General features: G+C 41.5%; 1 long non-coding RNA gene across 1 annotated transcript; it reads left to right on the forward strand.

The window, feature by feature from the left end:
- The first annotated feature begins 2482 nt into the window (after positions 1 to 2482).
- Positions 2483 to 9253, forward strand: LOC128822137 (uncharacterized). Its single transcript, XR_008441366.1, has 3 exons — positions 2483 to 2542; positions 3902 to 4028; positions 8892 to 9253. It is a non-coding gene; the product is annotated as an uncharacterized LOC128822137 (long non-coding RNA).
- Positions 9254 to 10359: the final 1106 nt, after the last annotated feature.

Here is a 10359-nt window from a genome sequence, read left to right on the forward strand (position 1 = left end):
GCAGTTATCCAATATTCTGTAATAATGTAATGGTTTTGGGTCATTTCCTGATTTTTTAAAGTGTCTTCATTCTGACCTCAACAGCCTCAGTCTCTCCTGCACAGAAACTTTCAGCTCCTAGTCATATTTGTTACTTAACTCTGGCAAGTCCTCTGTGGCTCTTTTGGAGGTGAATACAGTATTACAGGCAAGTAATTGTGCCATTGATTCATATAATGCTTCTATAAAGTTCAGTGCATTATTTTTCATTCTGACATAATAAACACATTTTTAAGTCTTAGGAAATGAGCAGGTAATGCAATACTTATGTCTTCTAGTCATCCATCCCAGAAATTATCATGCATAAACAAAGCCCATTGTTTCATTTGCAGTTCATCCATTCTGTCCTTTGGTCCTATCAGGAGTTACTGTGTGTCTGTTATCCAGCCTTGGTGGCATTTTTCTCTTTTATATGCTCCTTCAGAGCTTCTAGTTTCTGACAGCATATTATCTTTATTGTCTGAAGAGGCTAATGCCAGAGTCAGCTTCTCAATGCTGTTAATTTAGCCAAAGGCCAAGGTAATGAAGGTTTTCTGCAGCCAAGTTCCTTAACCATGCTCCATTGAAAAAGTGGAAACATTGGAAACATCCAGCTGTTTTCAGAAGCACTGTGAAAAAAAATAGTTTACAGGAGCATTTTATCAAAAGGAAGGAGGGATGAGAGGAATTACTACTAAAATAGGGAGTCTTTCACCTGGAAGTCAGTAGTTCTAATCTGTGATAAACAAAACTTGGTTAGTCCTGAATCTCTTTGGTTGTTTTGTGCTCCCTGTCATTGTAGTGAACACCTGTACCAAAACAAGCACTAACAGCTCCAACTGCAGCTTGTTCTGCAGTGAGGCACACTGTGCAATCTATGGAAGACTGAATCCTAAAGCTAGACTTAAAGTAACATTGAGATAGATTTACACTGCTCCTGTGCAGTTTTCATAGTGGGGAAGAAACATATGGAAAGCTGTTAAACTAGTGCTAAACAAAACTTTAAAGGAATGCACTTACTGCTCAGTGCGAATTCTTGGCCTAATGTAAACACTGGAAAAACTCTCCCTGAATTATTCTGGATTTAACCACAGGACGCTGGAATGTTCATGTAAATAAAAATGGGATCTGTTAAAGAAGGCTCCTGGCCAAGGTGATACAGGCCCCTGCCTTACAAAGTGGTGATTAGACAGGCTTTTCAGACAAAGTGTTTACTTTTGGTGTTTATTTTAATTTATATTTAAAATTGCTTGGGAAAGGAAAGCCACGAAAAAGTAGACAGGCTTTCAACTGATCTGAGGTATAATCTGGACCTGATTGCTGTTCCACAGCTCCAATCACCACGATTGATTTTACCCTGATTAACAAGGAAACACTACAGTGGAGTCTGTCATTGCCCTGACCTCAAAACCTCTCCCTGGGTATGAGCTCAGGTATGCCTTTATGGTGCCTGCCCTGAATATTTGCAGGCAGGAGCAGCAGCCTGAACTGCTCCCAAGTTGGAAGGGAGAGCCAAGGTACATTACATCATACTTTAGTAATTCAGCCAAGAGGCACATCTACCAACTCACTGAATTTCTCTTTTTCTCCTTCTTCTGGAAAGAAAGCAAATTTCTATTGTACCAAGTTCTCATCACATTTTATGACTTTTCTGGATTGCTCAAACAGCCTGTTGGCCTAAGTGAGCTAGGGAATAAAGCATCATTAAAAAGGTAAAAATTAATCACAGCAGTCTAGTCAGAAGAAAGATGTTTGATCAATGTTTTCCCCAACACCCTGCAAACAAATGCTCCATCAACAGCTGTCGCACTGGTATATAAGTATTTTTGTGAGAATATGTAGGTTTGTGTGGACCTTTGTAGTGTCTCAGGATTCTGTGCAACCAGTGAGTTGCTATCTATGTAAACATAAGTTTTGCAGAGAAAAATCTATGATCATTACTTGTCTTCCATTCTATGTGGCCTAGGATTTCACAATAGTCCTTAACTCTATTAGCCAGTGCTTCCTTCAAGAAAATCTTCCTGTCTCAAAGTCTTCAGCAAAGGAGAGGCTATGGCACATCCAGTCAAAAGGCTGACTTCCCTTTTCAACACATGCAACAAGCAATATGCAACATATATTTGTTGCATATTATGTTTAAACTAAATTTGTCTCAGCATTGATTTCTGGTAATGAGATGCAATGAAGCAGCTGGGCTAGGATTAAGTACATACAGCTGTGGACAGAAGCACATGGTTGCATGAAAGCCATAAATCTGGAATCTTAGCTCTGCCTACACATTCTTCATGATGGAGTGCTTAACTGCTGAAAATGTTGCAATGAATCCTGAAGGTAAGGCATGTGCCTCACAGATCCTGAGAGTATGGTGCCAGTGACTGAATAAACCAAGCATTTGTTCTGTCATAGCAGTGCCATTAGGGAAGGCTTCCTGGAGAGTCTGAGGCAGCATATGTTAATGGGAGAGGGAGACACTTGCTCCAGCATCTGGCTGGCATCAGTCATTTGTTCATTTGCTTTGTGCAATGTAAGGTCTGGTCCTTTTCACTTTTTAAATCAGCAGTTACTATAAATTAATCCTGGTTTAGTGCTTGAGATCTAGTGCACTGTAAAATTAGTATATTATTCCCTAGGAGACCAACATTCCCTCAGATTCAGTGTATCTTATTTTGTGCAGGAATGTCTTTGGGAACAAGACATTTTAACACTGAGATATGAGAAAGGAGAGGTAAAGCTAGTACCTGAACACTCCACAGCTAGGAGAGGAAGTGGGGAGTTTGTAATTAGATCCAATCTGGCTTTACATCTATTGTATTGCATTCACACTTCATGCTTGATCAAAGCACTATTGCATTCATGTGGGGAAGAAAAGGTTCTGAAGCGATACGCAGAATAAATAAATAGACTCCACAACCTGGGGTAGTTATGAAGTGGGTATGTATGTCAGCGCCTGGCACAAGTGAGATAGCTCTCCAAAACTTGTGCACCAAGCCTCAGTCTGACCCACACCTTTATTCCCAAAGATGTTCCATATGCAATACATTGCACAACTTTTTCATGCATATTCAACCCCTGGCCCCGCCTGTCCTCGCCTCTCATGCTAAATAAGTCCACGCCCTTCTGGGCACGTGTGGTTTGCTGTGGTGGTCATACGCGGGTCTCTCAGTGGTCTTGAGGCTGAAGATTGTGGTCTTCTCATGACTGAACTTTTGAATTTTTCCTCTCTGCGCGTGCACTTTCGGTCCTTTGCTGCTTATCTGAGTACGTCTGTCAGTCTTGATAGGCTTGGAGACAGAGGAGCTTCTTTATCTGCGTTCTTTGCCTCCTCTGGTATTGTTCTTTATGCAAGAAGCTTCAGGATTTTGCATTTTCTTATGCCCTTTGTACCAGGCAGAGGTTTCTTAAGTACAAGGTTAAAATTCAATACATAACTCTACAAGCTAAAATATAAATGCTTAATTCATTTTGTTAACTTAACTCCAAAAATCTCTGTTTCAGTTCAACATCTGAATCTGGAGCAAAACTGTGTTAAGTTCCACTCAACATCAGGGATTTGCTTTTATCAAAGCTGATGGCTTATCCACTGACATTGATATGGAGAGTATCGTTTTCATTGTGTTTTGTTGTTTTTAATGTTCTGGCCTCTTTGGAATATTTTAAGCTGAGGCAGAGTGCTTTCCCAGATGAGCACATACATTAACTATGTGGAAAAACAAAGCACCTTTTTCACACCCAAGCCTTTTTGTAATTATTCTGTGCATTCTATACACGCCAGGTGAATCAGTCAGACACACCAAAGCTGTCTGCAGAGCAAGAGGCTTGCTTTGTTTGGTGTCCAACATAAAATAATTCACATTTTTTTGAGAGCTTTCGAAATCTCTTACAGAGCATCAGCCCTGGTGACTGATCCAGAATTGCTGGGATATGGCAGCAACACCTGAACTGCTGTTACAGAATGAGTCACTGATGTATAAACCAAGTGAGTGTAGAGGAAAAGAGGACCACAGTGATGGGTAAGATTTGCAAACTCTCTAAATCTGTTTTTTTTAATGTTAGCCCCTAGTTTTTCATTCTTCATTAACTCCTCAAACTCATCTTAAAACAATTGTTTATGTTGTCAGCTCTAGTGATTCATGACAACCTACTTTACTGACTTCTGTGCAGCACTGCAACAATTAGGACAACTTGGAATCAATCCCTTCCTTCACATGTGGGGTCCTGTTACTCACCTGGGCACTGTTAAAAGATGTACCTAAACTGAGTGCATTAATCAGTGAGTCCACCACTGTTCTTCAAGATATGAATGTACTTAGCCCCTTGTCAAATTTATGTCCTTACTTTAGACATGCAAGCTCCCTTCTAACTAGTTCTGTAGGGTTTTTCAGAACATTTATTAGCACTCCTAACGATTCCAAAAGGTAGTAAAGACGTAGTAAAGGTAATAAAGAAGTTCTTTTGAGGTGACAGAAAAGGAGTTGAAGCCCTTTGCAGTGTGTGAGATGGTTCTATATGTCAAACATCAAGCTGAGCTGCCCACTCTGCATGATTATGTAATGAAAGACCCTATTGTAACAATGTGATACACCCAGGGAGAAGGGGTTAGAGCTGCTCTGCAAACCTTCAGTCTGAACTTCCTGATCTTTATGCAATTAAAATTTCAGACAGCCTTGCATGTGTGCATTCTTTAGACACTTCATTCCCTGAGAGGGCATCTGTTTGGATTTTGGGCAAGAGACTTGAAAACACTGCTGGATAAATAAATGTAAAACAGCTGCAGATGCCATTGTGTAACTATTACTCCTCCCTAAATCTCCTGCAAATACTAAACCTCTGTATAATGAATGAGTGGTTTACGTTAATAAGGTAGTTTGGAAGGTGTTAGGGTGAGGGAAAACAAAGCAAGGGATCATGAAGTGCTTATGAACTTGAGTCTGTTTTTCCTTTCACTGGCAGCACAGCCAAGTGCTGCACAAAACACACAGTTGTTACCCTCTACTTTAACTAATTTTCCTTTACAATTTCCAAGCAGGCCTAACACTTCTGACTGCTAAACACATTCCTGTTCTTCAGGCTGTCCAGCAATTGCCTTTCCAGTTCTAGCTCTCAGTCTCCTGTAACATGTTAATTACATGCTGCATATCTGAATATGCTGGATGGATGTGTGGTCTTTCTATGACTTAATACTTACAGGATATGAGGTCCCTCATGCCCCATCTGAGCTTGGGCTGAATAACCCATATAATTTCTGTCACATGATGCACAAGAATAGTATTTTGCCTCATGAATAGTAGTATCATGCCTCAAGAATATATCGTGCCTCAAGAATAGTATTTTGGAGAGAAAAGTGAGCCAGTCCCATGTAAGAAGGTGTCTCATCTTCTCAGCAAGGTCAATTAGCCCAACTAGATTTCCACATTAAACTGTTTCTGAAGTAGTTTTGGTACCTGGACAATACCAACAGAACCCTCTAGAGGCAAGGCCTGAACCTGGGCTGTGGATTTCTCTGCTATCGTTTGTACACAGGCTTTTAAAAACTGCAAGCCTCATCTCTGTGCCCTTGTGCCTCTCCCAGGCACTTTAAAGCTTTTGACAATGTAAGACTGCAGGAACATGAGAGCAGGAGACAGTTCAATTTTCTGCCTGACCAGTGCTAAAGGCTTTAGTGTAAATGGTGATTAAGCTCTTTGATTCTGGATAATGCAACACAATCAGTGACACTAAGTCCTTGGAATTCATGGAGGTTTTCTTTTCTTTCCGACAAAATGAGAACAACCACCCTCCCAGGTCATGGGCTTCTAAAAGGGGAATATTTCCTGAGGGAAAATGGACTAAGCTCTGCTCAGAGAGAGCCCTCTCTGGCATGGAAAAAATGAATAAACTATGATATGTGTCTTCCAGTACACTGTAACTTTAGTGAATTCCAAGTGAGCTAACAGCTTTTATTGTCTGCAGCACAAAGCAATGCATTCATTAATGAGGTTCACCTTCACGTGTTCTTCTCCCCAACTCCTCTATGAGAATATTCTAGTTATGAGCCATCCAAGTGCCATAATCAAGGCCTGGTAATACCACAGTAACATCAGTCTTATTCAAGGTATAACTGGGATGCAGAGCTATGTAGTGTTTCACTCATACACTTTCCTGTCCTGGCAAAACATGTTTTTGCAGCCCAGCTCAGGTCTAGACTACTGAAAATCACAATCCAGAAAATCTATGTAATATTCGTCATCTGAGGGGTCAGGGAAGAAGGAAGAATTTGAACCTCTACGTGTATATGGTCATTGACACAAAATACAGCTGAGTATTGCCTGGCTGAGGAAGATGTGCTCTTGAAACAGTGTTCTTGAGAGCTGAATTACTCAGGACCTGCCTATTGTGCTCCTTAAGGAGATAAGCAGGTTTTTTTCCAAGTACCTAGAACACCAGCACTTGACTGAATTGTACAGGTTGGGTAGGGTAGAAAATTGGTTTGACACCAGGATTCCCACATCCTGCTTCCCAACCTGCTTTGGATTCTTTGTATGGCATCTTACTTTTTTTACAGAAGAACGAACACTATCTCCCTGGACTCATAATGTTTAATTTTGGGATCCTCGGCAAGAAAGACAAGTAGTGAAGACACAGATAATCTACTGACAGCAACAGAAAGGTTATAAATGCTGAATAAAGCATGGTTTCCTATGATTGCTTCACATCAGATTTCCCCACAGGTATATCAACGTGATTAGGAAATTGTAGTGTCAGCAAGGATGTTGTCACATCAGGAGGTCAAGCAAGTTGCTTTTTTTACCTCCTTTCCAGTTCAGGTTAATCTGGAACTGAAATTGTTCCTGCTCAGTTTCAGTTCAGATCACTAATGATTTGTTAACCTCTTGCACCTGACTCACTACAGTCAGTTGGAGACTGAGTCAGTGGAACAGAGCTTCAGGTAGAGAAAATATTACCTCCCCTTGCTAAATAACTAAATTAAATTTTGAGAGGGTCTAGTTCTAGTTGAGGATCCGCAAACCTCCAAAACTACTCTCCAATTCTGATTCAAAGGAAAATGACATTTCTAGGTGGCTTTTGGTTGGGTTCATTTCTCTGTCTGCATTGCCAGCAAGTATGGTATCTTAGTCACCTGCTCTAAGTGATGGGTGCCACAAACACAAAAGTCCTACTGACTCATTTACTTGATGTTTCTGGTAAAATGGGTTTATTTGATTCCTTGCATTTGCAATTCCTCAGTCCAGTTATTTGTATTTGAAACAGTCAATAAAGCTTCTCTTACTTAAAAGACTGCTGTTCTGATTAACAGATGTTCCTATCAGAAAGGTCCCTTAATTTTCTTACAATTTCTTCCAGCATTTCTGTAGATAGTTTTTCCTCCAAGGAGGTCAGACCAATTAAAACTTGTAGCTTTTTCTCCCTCTGTGTGACTCCATACTGTGGGCCAGATTTGCTCCCCCTCTCCCCATTGATAACTTCCTCACATGAGTAGTCCCACAGAAAGGAACACACTTGTATGACTAATCTGCTCAGCAGCATACAAAGTTCACTGTCTGGACTAGAATTAAATGACTTTTCTGTAGAGCACTACAGAGGTTGCAGAGGGGATGGATTAAAACTCAGGAGTCCCTGGTGGCAAATGCCTTGCTTTGAGAACTAGACCGTTCTTCCTGTCTAACTTAATGGAGTCTGGACACCAACATTTTTTCTCAGGTATTTTCTCTCCCCTTAAAAAATAAAAACACAAAGTTTTTTCCTGTAAGGGTCTCTTCAGTTGTGCCACTCAGTTGGATCAAGTGCCTGAAAATGGTTTTGTTTTCCTAGACATTTTCTTGCCAAACTTGTTGAGCTAGCAATGTATTGCTGTATGTTGGCGCATACATTACCTCAGCTTAAACTAATTTATGGGATGTGGCACCTCTGACACAGTTCCCCTGTTCCAAACAACAGTCTTAATCAGTCACACTCAGAAACATGTATAATGCTGAGGAGCTGTAACTACTAGTAGCTTTTCTCTTGATTAGAACTTTGGCGCTGGTCCATCTGTGAATAAATGCATGAAGCAGCTCACTGGAGCAGAGATGGCATTGACAGATGGGTCAGTGATTTTTTTTCTGTCAGGAAGAACAAAAATGTGTTGAGATAACTGGAAGGAGACAAGGAAAGTCATACAAGAGAATTCTGCCTTCTTAAATTTCTTCCTTGAAAAGAGATGTCTGGAGTGAGCCTGCACTAGGCTGTGGAAGCATTTATTTGTTGTTTCTTGGGGTGCTATGGAGGATAGAGCTTCCTGAGGGACTGGAATATCTCTACAGTCATTTTGGAAGACAGGGATGCTGATTCTGGCTCTCTGCTCTGCTTCCTAGAAAACTGCAAAGCATGGCCCTCAATATAAGCATACCCAAGGGGCTGCTCCAGGTTGGAGCAAGGTTATACATCTCTTCATGGGCTACTCTGAAGTGTGTGAGGACTAACATCTCTACAGAGTCTCTTTCTTAGGTCTGATCTGCTTCATCTTTTCAGAGCTAAAAACTACATAAGAGAACCCCTGGTTATGAACCATGCTTAATCCTGCATAGGCTGTGGTCACTTTCTCAGCAGAGTTGTGAATTTAGTCTTTGGCATCATTTTAACTGAGGAAAAGGAAGGAGATGCAGGAACTGAGGGCTAAGAATTTACAGAGAAATGCTAGATACAGCTAAGTACAATCCTCTGTCCATCTGTTTCTGCAGCTTGTTTCATAACTCAGGAAAAGAATTAAGGTAATTAGCTAAAGGAATTCACTTTAAAGAGTGATCAGCATTGAGAAGTGTTTTCCTTAAAATTTGCAAAAAATATTTTTTCCATTTAACTCACTATTTTTTACTACCTCTTCCTTTACTTTCCAGCTAAGTGAGCTGTTTCAAAAAAACATTTGCCTGTCCTTTAAAGGAAAAAGGAGAAAAAAGGCAGGAAGCTAAAAAGAATGGTCAACAAAGCCAAATGAAAACTTGAAAGTTTTTTGCTTTTTTACTAAATAACTTGAAACTGAGGAAAACCAAATCTCTCTGAAGTTTGGTTTGGCCCTTTTTTTCACCCTAAAACATGTGGATGTGCAGTAAGATGGATGAAATCTTACTGTGAGAAACGGGCTCGTGGTGAAGGTCCCGCTGGTGGGTCTGAAGCAGCTTCTTGCTAAGCTGGCACAGCTCACCCTCATGGCTGGCAATTCTACCTTACTTCAGCCTACAAAGGACACTCTGTCATACCAGGTGCTTCACCCCACATTTGAAATAAAAAGCAATTAAAAAAGAAGGAAAACATGACTCTGGTTATTTTTGTCAGCCTGGGTAGGGTGGAGCTGCTAGCAGTGCACCAGACACTGGAGCTGGCATGGACTGCGCAGAGCTGAGCAGGGAGGGAAACAGAGCTGTTTTCAAGCACTCCTGAGCTGCCAAAACACCATTTCACATGGCACTAACCCTGCCCTGACCCTCCTGCTCTGCAAAAAGGCCATTCTGCCCTACCCCAGGGCAACACTGTCTCTGCACGAGGTTTCAGCCGATGTGGATGTAAAGGTTATGTGGTGGTGTTTGGACAGAAAATGTTCTGGCCCCAACAGCTGCAAGAGGAGAGGAGAGTACCCCATGGGCAGGGCATGGGGAGCAGCTGCGAGGCACAGGCACGGGCCTGGGGACCTGATCCTGAGGAGCAAAGAAGGGGACTGGTGTGGCAAGCACATTCTTCTTTCTTTCAGGATTTTTCATAGAGCAGCACTGAGGAAAGAAAGAGAAAACAATTTCTATTTCTGCTCCTTGTTTTTCCCATGTCGAATGTGTTTGGAGAATTGTTTACCTGGAGTGATTGCTTGATTGGATTCTGGTGAGGATTGTTTGGGCCTGATGGCCAACCCAATCCACCTGTGTCTGGACTCTCGCGAGAAGATCACAAGTTGTGAGTTAGTTAGATATGGTAGTTAGAACAAGTAGGTTTGTAGTTTTAGTATCTCCTTTAAATAGTATATTAATGTATTTTAGCATAGTTGTAATAAAGAAATCATTCAGCCTTCTGAACTGGAGTCAGACATCATCATTTCTTCCCACTGGGTTTGCCTGCATTTACAATAGACTGGACTCCCTGCAGCCCTTGCTGAGGTAAGAGCTGGTGGCCATGGCTTCCTTGAGCTCTCCTGAAGTGGGGAGAGAGGCCCAAACTAACACATAGTGGCCAAGCTGCCCTGCAGCCAGACAATATGGGCACCTCCTGTGGGACCCAGGGGAGGCTCTGGCTGTTTGGGTGAGGAGGGAATTCCTGTTTCATCCTGCTGCTTCTTTCAAGCCCCATATGCCTTGGTAGTGTTTTTAGATGTCTGACAAA

This window comes from Vidua macroura, chromosome 2 (assembly GCF_024509145.1).
Source record: "Vidua macroura isolate BioBank_ID:100142 chromosome 2, ASM2450914v1, whole genome shotgun sequence".
Classification (NCBI taxonomy): domain Eukaryota; kingdom Metazoa; phylum Chordata; class Aves; order Passeriformes; family Viduidae; genus Vidua; species Vidua macroura.